The following is a 19871-nucleotide window of genomic DNA, read 5'->3' on the forward strand; positions in this document are numbered from 1 at the left end:
TGGAGAGCGGGGTTAGTTCCTGAGCTTGGGCAGTAGCCCTGGGAATAGAAGGGAGGGAGGGAGTGGAAAGATAACTGGGAGGGAGCTTGGGAGAGTCAGGGTAATGATCAGGCTGTGCTGGGCAAGGAGACAGAACAGAGAGGGAGGCAAGCAAGACAGCCAAGTGACATGTGGACTGGACAGATGGCACGAAGACCAGAGCTTCCAGGGGGACTCTCGTGCATGAGTTCTACCCTGAAAGCAACCCCATTTCCCTTTAACGTCATTAAAACCTGGGAATCTCATTTCCTAGTTTGGGGAAACCTCCTTACACTCTTTCTTCATTCAAAAGGAGCCTGGTCTTTGGAATCTGGTTTCCGAAAAACACGCCGACTCCATTATTATTATCACTATTAATCTCCTGATTGAATAGGGAGAACATTGGATTTGCAGCCTCACAAAGCTTGTCAAACCCTGCTCCCCCACTGGGCAGCCACGCTGACCAAGTCCCTTCCCTCTCGGAGCCTCAGTTTTCCAAATCGTAAAATGGGGGTGAACCAGAACTACCTCGTAATATTCTCCTAATGCATATCAGCCACTAGATAATACCCACAATACAGCAAGTGCTCAACTCCTATTAGCTGCTATTTTGTGATTCACGGCGCTATAAAGTCTATAGGTCTAAAAAAGCCCGGTAATGAGTGCTTCATAACAAGATCGCAACTAAAGCCAGCATTGGAAGGTCCCCAGATGCGTCTACAGCATTGGAATTTTTCTTTATGAAGCAAATGCTTCCACTTTCTGAAAATCAACATTAAGCCGGGGACTCTTTTTTTTTTTTTTTCTCCCCAGCACCACTCAGGATTCCCAGAGGGTAGCAGTACTTAGATAATTCATTTTTAAATCAGCTGAGCCACGTGAGAAAAGGTCACATCTTATCAAAATACTGCGTGGCAGAAAGGAGCAAGAGGGGAGCTTGGCTGGATTTGAACTTGAGCTGCGGCCTGCACTTTTGTGGGCAAGTCAACGACTTGCTGTTTTCCCCACCGTGCAGGCCCACCCCTCATCCCCCAACACTCACTGATTACTAGGCATTAGCCATTACTAGTCATTAGTCATTAGATTATTAGCCATTAGCCCGGGGACAGGGCTCCAGGAGACCTGACCTTTGCCCTAAGTAGCTCCTGATCTACAGCAGGAGTTCGTGAACTGTATAGAGAGCCAGATAGTAAGTATTTTAGACTTTGCAGGCCACATGGCTTCTGTCACTACTCATCCTAGTCCATCGCACAGAAGTAGCCAGGGACAATCGGTAAACAGATGGTGGGTTGTGTTCCAACAACACTTTACAAGTGGCCCTAGTTTGCACTTTGTTTATTCTCTTACTGACAGAGAGGTGTTCAAGTTTCCTACCTGATTCAAAGCAATTGGCAGTGGAAATTGTTTGCTTAAAACACGAAATCACTGCCCCTCCCCTGTTCATGCTGTGTCTCTCTCTGTCTGAAAAATAAATAAAAGTTAAAAAAAAAATTAAAAAAAAAAAATGGGGCGCCTGGGTGGCTCAGTCGTTTAAGCATCCGACTTCGGCTCAGGTCACGATCTCGCGGTCCGCGGGTTCGAGCCCCGCGTCGGGCTCTGGGCTGATGGCTCAGAGCCTGGAGCCTGCTTCCGATTCTGTGTTTCCCTCTCTCTCTGCCCCTCCCCTGTTCATGCTGTGTCTCTCTCTGTCTGAAAAATAAATAAAAGTTAAAAAAAAAAAAATTAAAAAAAAACCCACGAAATCAAAACTTACACAAATATATCTTGGGCATTTTATTTCGCTTCACAGCATATTGAAATAAGAAACCACCTTGAGCTAAATGCTAAGGAAAATATGACTTGGTCGTGAGCCACAGCTCAAACCGTGCTCAGAAGCAAATACGTAGCTTTCAATGCCTATATTTAAACAGAAGAAAGTCTGGGAGACCCTCCTCTAAGAATCTGTCACAAGAAGTTAGAAAAAGAAGGGCACATTAAACCCAAATGAAATAGAAGAAAGGAAATAATAAAGAACAGAAATTAATTCACTAAAATGGAGACAAATTAAGTCTTGCATGGAGAGCATCAAGTGTGTAATCAACACGCGGTGAAGGGTAGCCTTCCCTTTCACTTACGTTGGCATGCTGGAAGCATTACCCCATTCAGCATAATACTGGCTTGGGAACTGAGATAAATATATTTTTATCACGTTAAGGAAGAATTGGTGAATTCCTATTTTATTATTAAGCATTGGATTGCGCAAATGCCTTTCAGTAGTCAGAGAGGTGATCACGTGATTTTTCTCTTGAAAGGGTTTTTTTTTTTTTTTAATGTGTATTTATCTTTGACAGAAAGAGAGAGAGAGAGAGCGTGTGAGCAGGGGAGGGGCAGAGAGAAGTGGGGACAAGGGTCCGAAGCAGGCTCTGGTGCTGACAGCAGAGAGCCCATCTCGGGGCTTGAACTCACAAACTGTGAGATCACCGACCTGAGCCGAAGTCATGACCTGCTTAACCACCTGAGCCACCCAGGCACTCCCTGATTTTTCTCTTTTTTTTTTTTCAACTTTTTTTTTTTTTTTTTAATTTATTTTTGGGACAGAGAGAGACAGAGCATGAACGGGGGAGGGGCAGAGAGAGAGGGAGACACAGAATCGGAAACAGGCTCCAGGCTCCGAGCCATCAGCCCAGAGCCTGACGCGGGGCTCGAACTCACGGACCGCGAGATCGTGACCTGGAGATCGTGACCTGGCTGAAGTCGGACGCTTAACCGACTGCGCCACCCAGGCGCCCCTGATTTTTCTCTTTAAGTCATTAAATTTCAGTCATTTTCTGATATGAACTCACACTTGAATTCCTGAAATAAACTCTACTTGGTCCTATCATATTGTTTATGTTTTCTTTCATTTCTGAGAGGTCTTTTTTTTTTTTTTAAGTCTTTCACTTTTAACTAGATGTTGCATATGGCTTCTAATACTTCAGAATTTTGTATTATTATTCACAAGTGCCATTGTAGCTCTCTTTTTGTCTCAATTTTTATCATATTTACTAATGTTATTGCGTAAAAAAATGGAAAACGCGATTCTTTTCCTTTTTCTTTGCTCTAGATTAGCTCAAATAAAATCGGAACGATCCATTATTTATGTAGCCTTCTGTTTTAAAGAATTACAGATTTATAGAAAAATTGTAAAAAAAACAAAAACAAAAAAGAGTATGACTTTACCATAAGCCCAGATTCCCGAAATGCATATATCATTTTTTTTCCTGAATCTTTTGAGAGTAAATTATAGATATATCCCTCTAGCCCTGGATACTTCGGTGTGTGTTTTCTAAACACAAAGATATATCCTTACAACGATCACGATACAATCGTCAAAACCAGGAAATTAACACTGATACAGTGCTAACATCTAATCCACAGGCCTTATTCAAGTTTTATCAGTTTTCTCAAGTGTCTTTCATAGAAATATTGTTTTCTAGTTAGTGCCAGCCCAGCATCACACATGCACTTAGCTGTCACCTCTCTTGAGTCCCCTTTAATCTGGAGCAATTCCTCAGTCTTTGTCCTCGACAAGCCTGACATTTTGACGCGTGCAGGCTATTTCTTTTGTGTAATATCCTCCACCGGAGTTTGTCCGATGCTTCCTCGTGACTAGATTCAAGTTACGCATTTTGTGTGAGAAATGCCACGGAGGGGCGGTTATGTCCTTTTTAGTGCGTGGTATCTGGAGACACATGAATGTTCGTCTGTTAACAAGTCGTGCTAACTTTGATCATTGATGAATGTGGTGTCTACCAGATCCACCCCCTAAGGAGTATCTGTTCTTAAATAGTTTGGTAAAAATTCCTCTAGAAACTTCATAGCTTTCCCCCCCCCCCACCCCCATGGAAGGGATAGTAGCTCTTTCAAAACTTTATATTCAGTTTATTTAGACTTTAATCTCTTCTAAGATAAGATTTGAAAAATCACACTTCCCTGGAAAATTGTTTATTTCATCTAAGTCTAAATTGGTCTTTTTTAGGGAGTGGGATACATAAATGCCTGCACAGATAATTACAGCTGACAGGGCCTGCAGGACTGGGGCTGAAGAGGCAAGTTGAGGACAACTCAGAAAAAGTCTGTTAACTGTGCCGCCGCCGGGACTCTCCCTGGAGAGTGACAGGGATCCTGTGAAAGGGGTCGGGCTGGGGAGTGGCCATGATCAGACAGGGGTGTGTAAACAGTGGGTGTGATCATGGGGTGGCAGCTACAGACCATTAGGAGCCGGGAGTCAGGCAGGCAGACGCTCGTGAGGACGATATGCCTACTCTGGGTGAGATGCGCATTCTAGTGACTGTCCCTTGAGTGGAAGAAAGAGGTGCGTCCAGTGGCTCTCTGACATTCCCCTGCAGAGCCAGTCTACAAGGACGCGCAGCCAGTGGGAACTGCAGGGGCCGGCAGCACAACTTACACTGGTAGAGTGACAGATTACAGCAGAGTCAGGGTCCATCTAGCGGGCAGGCTGAAACGGAGGTGGCCGAGAGTGGACGTGGCCTCCAGAAGGGGAACTGGCTTCCTGGTGTTTTCAGTTGTTGCAAATGATTCTGGGACACATCCGGTTCTCACCATGTCATCGGTGTCATTTACCATGCTAAGGCGCGTGCGTGCGTGTACACACACACACACACACACACACACAGGAGGAAATAAATAGAACACTCAGGGGAGCGATCAAAGTTTGAATCTCTTTTTTCTTTCTTTCCTTGCACTGCATCCTTTCTGAGGCAGCGGTCATAATCCATTTATAACTGCTAACACTTACCGAGCATTTCCTGTGCACCGTGTACTGTGCCAAACGTTTTATGCATTTTATTAATCTCATTGACTCTTTAAAAAAAAAAAAAATACACTGTTCCGTGAGTATCACCATCTGGGTTTTGAGGATGAGAAAACCAAGGCTCAGCAAGAGAGTGCCGGAGCAGGAACTCAAACTGGATCTAACCTGACTCCGGACACCGATGCCTTCCAGAAATGACTGCTATTCCTTCTGTTTTTCCAGCATTTCTGATTCATAGTAACGTAACGGTATCCTGTTCGATCATCACAGCAACGCCCCCACAAAACCATTGCCATGTTCCAGGAGAGGGTAGGGTTTGGAGAGGGACAGTGACTAGCCTAGGGTCACACAGCGAGGAAGCAAGGTTTGTATCCAGCCTTCTAAGACAATGGTCCTAACCATTCGGATACCCTGCCCGCTTCCTTCCTAGGAGCTTCATTCCCGCCTGGATTGATATGCATCTTTTATTTCCGATTCTGAATGACTAATCTCATTATAATATATCCGCTGAACTTACAGTAGCAAAGAATCTAAAGTTGACCACTGCCCCATGTATCTCTCCCACACACACACAAGATATACTATTACTGACTACTGCTATTGAACATAACCCTTGACACGCTTGAAAAAGAAATTTCCTTATGACTTTGTTCGAAAGTGCCTTTGCGCCCAAATTGCAGAAGAGTTCACAGAACTGTCTTTAAAATTTTTTTTAACGTTTATTGATTTTTGAGACAGAGAGAGGCAGCATGAACAGGGGAGGGGCAGAGAGAGAGGGAGACACAGAATCCGAAACAGGCTCCAGGCTCCGAGCTGTCAGCACAGAGCCCGAGGAGGGGCTCGAACTCACGGGCTGTGAGATCATGACCTGAGCCGAAGTCGGATGCTTAACCAACCGAGCCACCCAGGCACCCCATCCAGAACTGTCTTAAAATGCTTTTGGAAGCGATGTGTTCCTTGCTCCTTAACAAGGCCTGGACTGAAGTGAGGCATATTGATTGTATTCATAATGATCTTGAAATCTACGCCTTTCACTTTTTAAGGATCAAGCTAAAAGCAGAAAAAAGAAAAGTCATGGTTGAGGGGCTTTGCCTGGCTGGCCAAGACAGATTCACCGGCTGCCTCTCGAGTCTCCTGTCAGCGCTGGCCATGGGGGACAGGCCACCACTGCCATTTCAGAGCAACTAATGAACCAAGAAGGAAGGGATTACCCCTTCCTTCAGACTCACCACATGCCAGGGGCTGTGCTCAGCACTGCACACGTTTGGGAGGATGCATAGCAAAAGGGCTAAATGTGCATGCTCAGGAACCCGCCTGTCTGGGTTTGAAGCCCACATCTGCCTTACTGGCTGGAGGCCTTGGCCAAGTCTCTTAGCCTCTCTATGCCTCAGTGTCTCCTCTGTAAAATGAGGGTGCACAGTACCTACCTCATCGGATCGTTGCCAAGCAGGACATGTCGAGCACTTGAAACAGTTCCCGGCACACAGTGAGAGCCTCTCTGTAAGTATCCAGAGTAATTATTATTACTGCCTTATCAAAGCCTCACATCCATCCTGTGGTTGAGGGGTTCTTGTCCTCTTCTGGGGGATGGGGAAACTGAGGCTCAGAGCAACAAAGTGACTATGGGTGGGGAAGCCTCTGGAAAAGTTGAATTTAGCCCAGCTTAATTCATTTTTTAGCCCCTGGGCTCTGTACCCACATTTGCCTGCAAGATTCATGCTCTAGCTGAATCGTGTCCCACAAGTAGAAATTCAGAAGGGCCATCACCATAGGACAGTAGTGAAAGGCTGCTGACAACCAGACACACAAGAGTTTGGTTTTGTTCAATTCTGCTATTGCCTCTGAGTCTCAGCATTCTAGTAACATGGTTCCCTGCATCAATCTAGCCATTCACCCACCCATCCATCCACTCACCCCCATCCATATATCCATCTATCCACCCACTCATCCAACCACTCACCCCCCCATCCACAGATCCATCTATCCACCCACCCGCCCATCCACTCAACCCCCATCCATATATCCACCCACTCATCCACTCAACCCCCATCCATAGATCTATCTATCCACCCACCCACCCATCCACTCACTCCCCCCCCCCCATCCATATATCCATCCATCAACCCAGTCACCCACCCATCAACAAACATTTACGGAGATTATTCTCTTTGCCTCCTCCTGCTGAAACTGCCAAAATCTTTATAATAATACCAGGTTGAAGTGCAGACTGAATTCTGTACTGGGTGCTAGAGGGGCATAAAAGGATTCTGACAGGTCTTAACACAAAACGTACACCTTTTATTTTCAGTATCCAGAATACATTTACCTTCTACGTCTACTACACCCCAACAGTGAAGGATTACTCATGAGACACTTATCAATCCTCATCCAAGGCAAATTGACTAGTTCGATCTACAGCTGACACATCCCACTTCACTAGCTTGAGACATACATACTTTTCTCAATATTCAGGTGAAACTGGGCCAACCTCCCATCCTACTTCTCAGGGAGTATCTTTCCTCCCTCCCAGGATGACCCAGCAGGAAGTCAGTTCAGCCTCAGGAGACAGGTCTGGTAGCCCTCATTAAAAGGTCAGAAAACAAAAATCCCTGCTTGGCTTAACAGTTGGCCTAACTGTGGCTGTCTAGCTTTTGTAGCTGACGGGGCCACACTACTGTAAATCTGACATAGGCTTCCTGACATCAGGGCCGTCTCTACCTGGGACAGGCATCCCCACGGCTGGGCCTCTACTGCTTCTCCAGATGCACAGGAAGGAAGGAAGCGAGAATGGGGCTCTTCCCCTCTTCCCAAGTGTTATGAGTCAGCTAGATGGTAGCAACAATCCTCTACCGTCCTGAGCAAAGCTTCTTGGGGACTCATTTCTCTCTGCACATACCACATGTGTGCACATTTCCATGCATTATCCATGATCCAAGAAGTCTGTGTTAGAAAAATCCAAGTACCATGCCATGCGCTCTGCCTAGCACCAGTCCTCCTCTAAATTCTTAGGGGAGTTTACACAAAGAAGCAGTTGAGTCAGATCATTGGGTCCAATGTTTGGTTCTTCACAAGGCCAAGGGGCTCATCCCACCACCAGAACCCCCGCTTGGCCTCTGTGCACGCCCCTGTCTGGTCTAGAAGAAGTCCCTCCCTCCCCCAGACCCGGCCCATCTACATCCTGCCCCGTGATAATTGGTTGTTGGAATGGCCGTTCTCTTGATCCCTGTCTTCCGAAAGACTGATAATGGCACATGTCCCCCAATCTGAGATGCCCAGTCACCATCCTGTATTCTTTTCCAAATTTTCCACCACCTCGTTTTCCGAGATCCTCCCCTTCTTCCCTGGAAAGCATTATTATGCAGTGGGAGGGAGACTCTACAGGCTGTGGGTACCTTTCATAGGCTTGTTCTGATCGTTACGGGAGGAGATGGATGCAAAGGTGCCCAGAGCAGTGCCCGACACATAGACACCAATAAACTTCAGTTCTCTTCCCTCTTCCTCAGAATACTTAATTTTCTTTGGAACTAAAACTTCTTTTCTAATTGCCCTTGACTTCAAATGTCACATTCTTTAGCCCCATACCCTGTTACTAATCCATTCTTGCCTGGTTCCTCCCACATTCCTTTTGTTCATGTTAAAGATGACTTTTTCTTTTCACCTGTGTAAGTCTTGCTGCCACCTACACTGATTAAATCAGCTAGATTGAAAAAGAGGATGAGTTCTTCCTCCATAAAACTCCAATTAATCAATCATCCCAGAACCAGAGCAACTGGGACGACGGCGTTTGGTAGAAAGCACAGCAGTGCTGCTGTCAGTCCTGGGACGTGGCACCTACGAGCAGAAAGATCTCAAGCAAGTGATTTTCATTTCATGTGCCTCAGTTTGCTCCTCTGCAATGCCATCAGTCATAAGGTTTTTTTTTTTTGTTTTTTTTTGTTTTTTTTTTTTTTATTTATTTATTTTTGGGACAGAGAGAGACAGAGCATGACCGGGGGAGGGGCAGAGAGAGAGGGAGACACAGAATCGGAAACAGGCTCCAGGCTCCGAGCCATCAGCCCAGAGCCTGACGCGGGGCTCGAACTCACGGACCGCGAGATCGTGACCTGGCTGAAGTCGGACGCTTAACCGACTGCGCCACCCAGGCGCCCCAGTCATAAGGTTTTTGACAAATTTGCAAATAGCCTGAAAAAAAGGGGCATCTTGGGGGACTCAGCTGGTTAGGCGTCCGGCTCTTGATTTCAGCTCAGGTCATGATCTCATGGTTTGTGAGTTCAAGCCCCGTGTCAGGCTGTCTTTCTCTCTTTCCTCTCTTTCTCTGTCTCTCTCTGCCCCACCCATGTGCTCTCTCTCTCTCTCTCTCTCTCAAAACAAATAATAAACTAAAAAAATAATAATAATAACCTGAAAAATCTCCAGGGCAAAACTTGACTTATAGGTACAACATAACATGAACTTACTGCACTTGGACAGACAGACCTGGTTCTGAGTCTGTTTATGCCACTTAGCCTATTTGTATGTGTAGAACGTACAGAATCCTTCATCAGACAAGAGCAGAGTACACATTCTTCTCAAACTCACATGGAACATTCACGAAGATAGACTATTTCCTAGCCCATAAACCAGAACACCTCTTTAAAAATTGTTCAAGAATAGAAACATACAAAGTATGCTCTCGGACCACAATACAATTACACTAGAAAGCAAGAACAGAAAGATAGCTCCCAGATATCTGTAAATTGAACAGCACATTTCTAAAGAATGCATGGGTCAATGAAGGCTCAAGCATAGTTAAATGTATTTCAAACTAGATGAAAATGAAAATACAATTATCAAGGGGCACCTGAGTGGCTCAGTCGGTTAAGCGGCTGACTTCGGCTCAGGTCATGATCTTGTGGTCCGTGAGTTCGAGCCCTGCGTCGGGCCCTGTGCTGACAGCTCAGAGCCTGGAGCCTGTTTCAGATTCTCCCTCTCTCTTTGCCCCTCCCCCATTCGTGCTCTGTTTCTCTGTCTCAAAAATACATAAACGTTAAAAAAAATTAAAAAGAAAGTACAATTACCAAAATGTGTGGGATGCAGCAAACACAGTTCTCCTGGGGAAATGTATAACATTAAATGCATATACCAGAAGAAGAAGAAGAAAAAAAAAAAAACCAAAAGATCTCAAATCAATATCCTAAGCTTCCACCTTAAGAAACTAGAGAACCATAAGTAACATGAGCCTAAAGTAAACGAAAGGAAAGAAACAATAACAAATAGAGAGCAGAAATCAATGTCAATGACATTGAAAACAGAAAAGCTTTAAAGAAAATCAACAAACCCAAAAGGCAATTCTTGAAAGGGCCAATAAAATTGACAAAAAATGGATAAACCAAGAAAAAAGGAGAGAAGATGCAAATCGCAATCTGAGAAATGAAAGTTCATCACGACTGATTCCACAGACATTGAAAGCATAATAAATGAACAATTCCATGCCCCAAATTTGATAACTGAGATGAAAAGGACTGATTTCTGGAAAGACGCAAACTCACACAGGCTGACAATCCCTTTATCTGTTAAAGAAATCACATCAATAGCTAGTAACCTTCCAAAAAAGAAAGCACTAGGCCCAGATGGTTTCACTACTAAATTCCATTAAATATTTAAAGGAGAAGTAATGCCAATTCCCTACATGTTCTTCCAGAAAACAGAAGGAGAGAAAATATTTCCCAGCTCATTCTATGAATTTTATGAGCAATTGCATCCCGAGGTATTTATCCAACTGATCTGAAAACTTACATCTACACATAAACTTCCATGCAAAAATTTATAGCACCTTTTTTTCATAATTTTCCCAAACTAGAAGCAACCAAGGATCTTTCAGCAAATGAAAGAAGCCCATCTGAAACGGCCATATACTGTATGATTCCATTTATATGATATTCTAGAAAAGGTGAACCTAGAGAGAAACAGGTTAGTGGTTACCAACAGCTTGGCAGGGGGAGGCTTGGATAAGTAAAGCATAGAGGAGATAACTGTAAGGGCATTAAAACTATTGTGACACCTGTTAGGATGAGCACTGGGTGTTGTATGCAAACCAATTTGATCATAAATTATATATTAAAAAATGTAAAAAAAAAGGAAAAATAAAACAACGATTGTGTATGGTACTATGATGCCAGATACAAGCCATGATGCCATTTTCAAATCCCTTCGAACAGCACCAAGAACACATCTTAATGTATAGAAAAATTTTTAAGTGTTTTTACTTATTTTTTTAGTAATTTCCTCACCCAATACGGGTCTCGACCTGATGATCCTGAGATCAAGAGTCCCGTGCTCCTCCCACTAAGCCAGCCAGATGCTCCCAGTGTATGGAAATTAAAAAAAAAAAAAAAAAAAAAAAAAAAAAAAAAATCAAACTTGAGGTCAGAAGATTCCAGGATGAAATGCAGACTGTAACATAAGAATGTAACTGGAGTGTAAACGTATGAAATAACCTCATGGAAGTGGGTGGAGAACAAAAAGGGCTGACCTAAGTGCCTTTGGAAAGGAAGAGAGAAAAACAGGCTGTTTCCAACCAAGGGACAGTCTATAAAATACCTAGCCAATGCCCCTCAAAACTGCCAGGCCATCAAACACAGGGGAAGTGTGAGAGGCTGTCACATCCAAGAGGAGCCTAAGAAGACACAGTGACCACATGTAACATGGTATCCTAGCTGGGGTTGTGGAAGAGAAAACGGACATAGTTAAAAACTAAAGAAATCGGAGTAAGTCACGGACTTTAGTAAGTGAGAAAACATCAGTATTAGCTCATTCATTGTAACCATACTAATGTGAGACATTAACAATAGGAAAACAGGGGTGGGGTACCTGGGAACTCTCTGTGCTATCTGCAATTTCTCTATAAGTCGAAAGCTATTTTAAAATAACGTTTTTTCAGGATTTCTCTTTTTTTTAATGTTTATTTTTGAGAGAGAGCGAGACAGCGTGAGCAGGAGAGGGGAGAGAGAGGAGTGGGGGGACAGAGGATCTGAGGCCAGCTCCATGCTGGCAGCAGAGAGCCTGATGTGGGGCTCCAACTCATGAGGCCGTGAGACCATGACCTGAGCCAAAGTCAGATGCTTAATAGAATGAGCCACCCAGGCGCCCCCAGTTTTGAGTTTTTAAAAAGTGAGATGTCAGTACTTATTTCTTGACAAATCTCAAACTTGGTGCTCTGCCAGCTCTCCCCTCCTCCTCCTCCTCCTCCTCCTCCTCCCCCGTCCCTTCCCTCCTTCCTCCCCCTACCCCCTTCTCTGGAATTTGGAAAATTCCCGGGCAGAAAAACAAGAGAAATAAAGCTGACCACCTACCCCTCACTGCTCCTTACTGTGAAGCCAGAGGAAGTCAGAGCAGAGGTCATGTGACAAGTAACCTCAGTCTCCCCAAGGAAATCAGCCATTAACATGAACTGATCCTCGTACCAGGTCCCCAAAGACCCTCTCCCATACAAACCTTGTGCCTGAAATAACTTATTTAATGGCCACTGTCCACATTTGAACATTAGCCACTGTCCCTGATCAATATCTAGCCTCGGCCTCCCCTGTGCACCTGACTTGCTGTTTTTTTCTCTTCTAGGTTATTGACTCTGAGTTCTCACACTTCCATTTCTTCCTCCTCTTAGAATACAAGATCCACTAAGGAAGGCTGTCTTTTCCTTCAAACCTGCCCTAAACGTTTTTATCCTCAAACTTCGAATTTACCACCTGAAGCCTTCCTATCTATTCTCTGGAAACATCTAAAATGAGCCTGTGGGAGCATTTAACGTAAAAATATCACTAAAACATTTAATATCTATGTCAACGATGAGAAAAATAGAATTTGACAGTCTCCCAAAAGGTTAAGCCTGAGAACAAACGATGGGATGTTTTTCAGTTTCAAAATAATCTGAAGTGGTTTGTTTTAACCTTGTAGACCGCGTTTTAGAAGAGGCCCTAAAACGCTTGTGTGCCGATAACTCAGCTGGAGAGCAAGAGACTTCAGCTGCAGTGGCCTCTCTTGCCCTGCCAGGGGTCCAGAAATGTTTGAGACTGGGGCGGTGGGGGGGGACGCATTGGTTCAAAATATGACAAAATAACTCCAAGATGGAAATTGTGAATAATTTCAAAACCACATTTAAAAAAATTACATTTGGGGCGCCTGGGTGGCGCAGTCGGTTGAGCGTCCGACTTCAGCCAGGTCACGATCTCACAGTCCGTGAGTTCGAGCCCCGCGTCGGGCTGTGGGCTGATGGCTCAGAGCCTGGAGCCTGTTTCCGATTCTGTGTCTCCCTCTCTCTCTGTCCCTCCCCCGTTCATGCTCTGTCTCTCTCTGTCCCAAAAATAAATAAACGTTGAAAAAAATTTTAATAAAAAAATTACATTTAAGAGGACATGAGAGCTACTTTATACGTTTGATGTGATGTGTGACAGGACAACGCATGAAAGAGTAGCGTAGGGTCTGCAAAGGTTTAAAACAGCCCAGGCTCTGGAAAGGGTTGCTTTTTGTCAGCTCCCAGGACTTCAGATGGGCTCTCACTCGTGACCCCCAAGCCAGGGTTTCATCATTTCCCAAAAGCCGAACAGAGAAAATGCTTTCTGTTTTTCCAATCGAAAGTCCACACATCCTATCATTTTCTAAATGAGATGCGTTTGATCAACAAAATTATTCCAAATTTGAGCTCCGGGGAAGCTCAGTAAAAAAGGAGATTTGTGTGGAAAAGCCCCCTGTGTAGTGGAGGAGGGTCATGTCCAGGGATTGAGGGGAGGGAAGGGGCTTTGGAGCTGGCAGTTCAGGAGCTCCCACCCTGCCCGGGGCCCTGAGCATCCACGAATCAGTCCAGAGCCTCACCCAGCCTCAGCCAGATCAGGCCCTGCCGATCGATCCAGAAATGTTCACACGTGAGCACATAAGGTGGTCAATGACCGGTCATTCTTTCCAGGACGCCCCCAAGCCTCCCCTTCTGCCCCCCACAGCCACAACTAGAACTCAACACGCCTCACATCAGTTCAGCCTGTGTCTTTCAAGCATCGTTTAACTGCGGGCCTAATACACCTAAACACACGCTTCTTATAAAAACCAAGAAATATACAAAGTGAAAACATTGAAAGCTGTCCCCAAAGCTCACTCTTTTCCCTAGAGATACTACTGTTTTTACCAGGGTGGGCATTTCCCCACATCTTTTTCTATGACGTTACATAAGAAACATAGAATCCCTGTATTGTTTTAAATACGAGGGATCGGGGCGCCTGGGTGGCTCAGTCGGTTAAGCGTCCGACTTCAGCTCAGGTCACGATCTCACGGTCCGTGAGTTCGAGCCCCGCGTCGGGCTCTGGGCTGATGGCTCGGAGCCTGGAGCCTGCTTCCGATTCTGTGTCTCCCTCTCTCTCTGCCCCTCCCCCGTTCATGCTCTGTCTCTGTGTCAAAAATAAAATAAACGTTAAAATAAATAAATAAATAAATAAATAAATAAATAAATAAATACGAGGGATCGTATCATCCATATAATTTCGTAACTTGCTTCTCCCCTTCGTGAAAACCCTTCTGTCACAGTGCATATGGATCCACTTTCTTTTTAATTACCACGCCCCACGGACATCCTACATCTTCGTTATGCGTTCCCCTCTCACGGGACCCTTAGGTTGCCTTTGGCAGGTTCTTACAAGCAGGGGTGCGCCCTTCACACGGGCATCCCTGAGCACGTAGGTGAGGATGGATGTAAGCCAGGCTCCCAGAAGTGGAACTGTTAGATCAGACCGTGTGCATGTTGTAAGTTTGGTTGCTATTACCAGCTTCCCCTTCCCATCAGCCATATCAGTTCACACTCCTGTGAGCAGAGCAGGAAACTGCCTGTTGGCCAGCCCAGCCCAGATGTTCTGCTACCCCGCTGATGGAACCTCGTCCCGGCGCGACATTCTAAATTGCATGAGCCAACAAGGAGGCTTTAATTTCAATATGGGTGCAATGGGTTCTTACTCAAAATGCCATTAAAATTTGCTTTTGCCTTGAAAGTATTACGGCCAAGCTTTTTAGACCAACTGTCACCTTATTGCCCCTGGTCCCCTCTCAGAGCAGATTCTCTTTAATCTTCCCCTGTAACCGAAGCGCTATTTTATGGTGACCCCACCATCAAGCTAGGAAAAACCCACAGCTGTTTTTGGCAGAATTAACGTGGCGCTCTCTCCTGCCCCCCCACCCCCCAGTTAAACAGCCAACAGCGATGTGTGTTAAAGCAGCATCTTACAAATGGGACTGGACATTATCTAAATTACAGTCAACATGTTTATGATGCTAAATACATCTGACCTAAAAACTGAGTCTCAAAACAGCATGCATGCGGCTAGATAATCTCAGAACACATTGGTGACATTTGGTTGACATTTCCTCTCCCGTGTGAAAGGGCTGGTCACCCACTATCCGTGCACATCGTTGCGAGAGAGAGTCCGAGCTTGCCGTTTAAAGACCGTTCCAATTATTTTTCTGCGCTTGTGTCCTTGACGGAGAAACCTAACTCAGTAGAGATCAGCCCTTATAACTTTAGCAGGCTCAACCCTTAAGTAAAAATTAAGGTGTGTGGATAAGCAGTTACCTAAGCCTTTTCGTAAAGTTATTCGTTCACTGAAAAAGTATATTAACTCAGATGCCTCCTGTGTGCCAGGCTATGCTGGGCACTGAGAATAGAGGGTTGAAAAGGACACAGTCTGTGCCTCCAGGAGCTGCCCTGAGAAACAGGAGACACGACAGCACACGACAGAATGCGTGCCCTGTTGCAGGACACCAGCCTGGGGATGGAAGGCCAGAGAAGGATTCCCAGTCAGGCTGACACCTGAGATGAGGCTCCAACGGATGAAGACGACAGGAGAAAGGGTGTCCCCATTGTAGGAAGAGCAAAGGGGTGCCATCAGAGTCTATTTGAGAGCCGTAAACAGGTACATAGGGCTGCAGGGAGGATGTGAAGGAGGGGTTTGTATGCATGCCCGACAATTATCACCAGACCACCTGGTTAACCCTCCAGATGCACTGGAAGGGGGCTTCTGCAGAGGGTGGAGACCACCCCAAAGCAATGAATTTGACAGCCTGTGGGGCCCAGATTCAATCCTGCCCCCTCATTTACTAGCTGTGTGGGGCGCCTGGGTGGCTCAGTCGGTTGAGCTTCCAACTTTGGCTCAGGTCATGATCTCGCCGTCTGCGAGTTCGAGCCCTGCGTCGGGCTCTATGTGGACAGCTCAGAGCCTGGAGCTGCTTGGGATTCTGTGTCTCCCTCTCTGCCCCTCCCCCGCTCATGCTCTGTCTCTCCCTGTCTCAAAAATAAACATTAAAAAAAAAGTTTACTAGCTGTGTGACCTTCGACACATTGCATGCCCTCTCTGAATACTTGTTATTTTGCCCTGTAAAGTGGGGACGACGATACTGGTGCCCACCTCCCAGGATGGCTGTGAGGACAGAATGAGACGATGAATGGACAGTGCTTGGCATGATACGGGCAGATGGTTACCGGCACTCAATAGAATGAAGCTATGGGCACCGCCTGGAAAAAGCCATTTTCTTTCTTCATACATTTTACTTTTAAAACATTCTACTTCTAACTCCTCAAAGATTGGGACGGCGTCGGGTTCATTTCTAGCATCTGGCACATGACCTGAATCACAGACAGCGCTCAAAAAATGTTACTGATAGCAAGTAGCATCAATTACATACAAAACACTCTGTGTGTGTGTGTGTGTGTGTGTGTGTGTGTGTGTGTGCACGTGTCATGTCAGACATCAGGGAATTGCAAGCCTCAAAGACCACATGGAGATGAGAGACCAAAGACATTAGAGAGAGACTGGCAGACCTACACGTCTGTACCAACCCCCCCACCGAAATAAATTTCACTAAACGTGTGGCTCCAATATCCTGTTTGGACATGTTCATTCTTTCATTCAACAAAGGCTTACTGGGCAAATCCTGTAAGCCAGACAGTGAGCTGGGTGCTTAGAAATATTTAGAGAAAGGGAAAGAAAATCAAACAGCTTTTGCTCTCAAAATGCTCATCATCTAGGGAGAAAGATAGGGAAGCAAGGAGATTATTTCATTACAGCAAGGTAAGCCCTTGGAAAGAAATAAGAGAAGTAGAGGCAAGAAGAAGGTGGCAAAGAAGGCCTTCTGCAAGTGTGTCCCACTGTGTCTTAAAAGATTGGTAGGATCAGGCAGACAAAAGCAGCAGGGAAGGGTGTTCTGGGCAGAAGGAACAGCCTGTGCAAAGGCATAAAAGACAAGAAAGGACTTTGCACACGACACAGACTGTATACAAAGTCTGGAATGTCTGTAGGAACAGTGTTAGTGGGGTAATGGCAGTAGATGAGGGATCAGAGGCCACCAGGGGCGTGACCACGACAGGCTTTGCACGAGCTTGACTGTTTTTGCCTGCAAGTAATTGGGAGTCATTGAAAAATATTAAGCAAGGGCATAACACAGTCTTATTTACATTTTATAAATGTCACTCTAACGGCCAAGAGAATGGAAGTTTGGGAAATGCGTCATGGGAAACCCACCAGACCCCTGTTTTGTCCATGATGGATCTCACATCTAGTATTGTCAAGCCAAAATCATATCTCAGAAATCATCTCTTCAAACCCCGTTATCACAGAGATGAAAACACTTATTTTCAAGGGCTGTAGTTTATCCGAACTACTTATCTTTTAAAAAATTTATTTATTTATCTATTTTGAGAGAGAGAGGGTGCACATGGGAGGGGCAGGGAGGGAGAGAGAGAGAGAGAGAGAGAGAGAGAGAGAGGGAGAGAGAGAGAATCCCAAGCAGGCTCCAAGCTGTCAGTGCAGAGCTAGATGTGGGGCTCGAACTCATGAACCGTGAGATCATGATCTGAGCTGAAATCAAGAGTGGGTCGCTTAATGGACTGAGCCATCTAGGCGCCCCTAAAATTTTTTTTAAATGAAATAAAAAAAACTCTGCCCCTCAATTCAGTCCTCCTAGGTCCCACTACCACCTGCCACTTTGCTAGCGTTTCTGCTAGGTGGGGTCACTTCTGCGGACAGAATTCAGGGAAATTCCTCGTTGGTGGCTAAAAACGTTTACCAATTTTGAGAACTAGTAGGATATCTCTTCCATGAGCACGAAAAAAGAATTTAAGTGGTTTTGTACATGGTCGCATAGTGATTAAAAAGTTAAACCCTTTTAAACCAGAGATTATTCTTGAGCTTCTAATACTATTTAAATTACAACTCCCAAATCTTGAATGATGTAACAGTCTAAAGTCCAAATGCTGCTTTTTTTTTTTTTAATTCTATACATCACATGGAAGTTACTTAACATGACAGAAGGCAAGATGACTAGATTGGCCTGGTAACAAAATCTCAGGGGGGTTCTCTGTGCTATAATACTCGCCATCCCTCAATCCTCTATAAAAATAAATGATATCAGGTTTCCATCCAGGAAATCTCAAAGAAATCCACAGAGGTGCATCTAATCTATATAATGCTACAATCTCGTGATCCACTGGGTTCGTTCCTTCAAATGACCACAGTAACCAGATCCTGCAGAGGACCAGGTCCTAGTTTTAACAGCCCAGAGGCAACCAGCCATCAGCTCATTATTTCTGTAACAAATTTTGCAAGGTAAGTCGGTCTCATAGACTGAAACATCATGGATAAAGGTTTCTTAAGTCAGTATCTCATGATAAATTAAGGCAGTTGTCTTAACCACGCAGATATTAACAGCTGCCTGCTTCTGGAATACCAGAGAACCACAGCAAACTAGAATAGTGTCTGGGAAAATCCCAAACCACAAGTACATTTCCATTTGCTTCGAGCAAACATGCAAGAAGACAAATGAAAAGCAGGTCCATTATTACCAATGCAATAAATGTCATCATCAACTCCTTCAAATTAGAAATCCCGTAAAGAACCAGTGAGCCCAACATTTCACTGCTCTGGACCCTTATGGACATTACTAGCTTCATTTAAACCCTCACGAGAGCCTGCGTATTTATTTCCATGCCAGAAATGGGTGAACAGGCTCAGAGAGGTACAGACAGCTGTTTACTGTCACACAGCTTGTAAGTGGTAGCTGCAAGGTGAACCCTTGTCTGTCAGAAACAAAGCCTGTGTTTTCTGCATTCCAGGCCCCTGTCCGTGAACTGGCTCCAAGGGGGTGGAATGATCGAGGTGAAATGCTACTGGAACAAGCTGGGGCGGGAGTCACGTCGGAGCACCCCCCCCCCCCCGGGAGTGGAGAATTCAGAAAGTCCCTGAAGCTGGATTACATATCGATTTGCTTTCGGGGGTCGATCCCTCCACTGAAGAAGCTGATGCACAGGTTTTGTTCCTCCTGGATAATAAATCAGGGCAAGGAAGCCTCGGAGACTGTGCCTGCGTAGGTCCCAAGAGAAACCAGTGACTTTGCCACACACCCACTGGAGCCCCGTGCTCAGTCCCCCTTCCATAAGACTTCCTGTTGTTCCATCACCAGCAAAAGTCCTGCCTCTGTGTGACCAGGAAAGGCATCTTCTTTTAGAAAGAAAGGGAGAAAGCACGCCTTTTCTCAACTGCCTCTATCTTGCTAAAGTATTTCACGTACAGTTAGCATTACTAAGCCTTAAGCTAAAAATGAAATGAAAATCATCAAGTGATTTCACTTTTATGGTTGTACAGGAAATTCTCTGATTCTGCCAGGGGAACCAATGCATCATAAGATACTTCCATCAATCCTGCGTGCCAGGAACCCAAAGTACTGTCTCATCCACGGTGTACTGAATTTTACAGTTCTTTAATACCGTTTCTAGACATGTCATGTCTTTTTCGCTCTGCCGAGGAAATAAACAGTGATGGCTTTTGTGCCATGTTCCAGTGGTTGGACAACGACAACCCTGAGTGTCACAGTTGGTGCTGCCAGACTATTCATTAAGGAACAGAATCAAACTGCAAAGAATAAAGATATCCAGAAAGCCAGGAAGCAGAGAGAAGAGGCATCATGCTTCATGGTGTTTATTCTAGATATGTTCATTATATGCCAAAGCCTGGGGAAGGCAAATATGGAATTTAAAAAGAGACCATCTGTTGTGTGA

This window comes from Neofelis nebulosa, chromosome 1 (genome assembly GCF_028018385.1).
Source record: "Neofelis nebulosa isolate mNeoNeb1 chromosome 1, mNeoNeb1.pri, whole genome shotgun sequence".
In the NCBI taxonomy this organism is placed as follows: Eukaryota; Metazoa; Chordata; class Mammalia; order Carnivora; family Felidae; genus Neofelis; species Neofelis nebulosa.